Source organism: Sinocyclocheilus grahami, unplaced genomic scaffold (genome assembly GCF_001515645.1).
Source record: "Sinocyclocheilus grahami isolate Dianchi unplaced genomic scaffold, SAMN03320097.WGS_v1.1 scaffold2713.1, whole genome shotgun sequence".
NCBI classification, from domain to species: domain Eukaryota; kingdom Metazoa; phylum Chordata; class Actinopteri; order Cypriniformes; family Cyprinidae; genus Sinocyclocheilus; species Sinocyclocheilus grahami.
The window spans coordinates 6,111-7,315 of NW_015507891.1; the positions used below are offsets into that span (position 1 = coordinate 6,111).

General features: G+C 52.0%; 1 protein-coding gene across 1 annotated transcript in view; it reads right to left on the reverse strand.

Annotated features, from left to right (window-relative positions):
* LOC107575546 (gastrula zinc finger protein XlCGF8.2DB-like) overlaps nucleotides 1–1,205 on the reverse strand; it is a gene marked incomplete at its 3' end in the record, with an annotated part of 10,991 nt that overhangs the window by 5,203 nt on the left and 4,583 nt on the right. The gene's annotated exons all lie outside the window — the stretch shown is intronic.

The following is a 1,205-nucleotide window of genomic DNA, read 5'->3' on the forward strand; positions in this document are numbered from 1 at the left end:
CAGAATACCAGGGTGGCGACGATGGAGGGAGGAGCCACGGAGGAACCAAGGTGGATCAGACAGAGGGAGAAGACAGGAAGAGAGAAGGCGGATCAGATGGAGGAGCCAGGGAGAAGACAGGAGGAAGCTGGAGCAGGAGGAGCCAGGCGGGACCCACACCGCAGCCAGGAATGTGGCACACAGTGGAGGCGGTGGAGCCATGGTGGAGGAAGGGCTGATGACTCCAGGGGGCCAACTGACAGCGACGGAGCAGGTGGGATAAGAGCTCAGGGTGGAGATGGAGAGCCTCAGAGCCAGGGCGACAGGGAGGATCTGGAGGGCCAAGGTGGAGCAGATGGCTCAGGTGACCAAGGCGTATGCGGGATCCGGAAGGCCGCAGTGGAGCCGGAGTGACAGAGGACCAAGGTGGAGCTGGAGGGAGGGAGGAGCCCAACAGAGACAGAGGGACAAGGAGAAGCCAGAGGAGTGTAGTCCCGAGGAACAGTGGGTGGGGCTTTTCTCCACACCATGCACTCCACTGTGTCATCTTCCACGGCTGGCTTCGTTGTCTGCTCACGCACCTGGTCAGACTTTGGAGCTCTGGCTCTGGGTCAGGAGTGGGGCTGGTGAGTTCCTCATCAGCGTAGCAGGCAGACAGTGGTGAGTTGTTACTCACCAGCACCCACTCCACGTAGGCGAAATCTTCGCGAGGACCATCTCCAGACAACTGCACTCTTCACGCGGTAGAACGAACAGAAGCAGTCGTCTGAGTAGTGGGTGAAGTTGAAGATTTCCACAAACGGTTTTGTATGGTCCTCGAGAGTATGATTCCCCTGTTCCAGCAAGAGGAGGAGGAGGAATTTGGTACGGTCCATAACAGAAAAGAAAATAAACTTCCAAAAACAGAAAAAACAATTGCAGGGACACACACCACTTAACTTTGGTAGGCTGGGTCTTCTATCACACTACGGTGTCAAAGAACACACAAAGACAAAGATGAAGGTAAACAATCTTTAATAAATTCAAAGATAGGTAATTCAAGGTCAAGGGAACAAAACTAAACAGGAGCACAGGAAACCAAAGAAACACAACAAAAAGTTCATAATGGTGACAGTAAGTAGACAACTCTACCTCTGGAAGTGATTGAAAGTGGACAAGCTCAAAACATTTTTACCTGATTTTAGTCAAAAATGCATTTGACCGGATTGCTTTTGTAGTGTAAACAC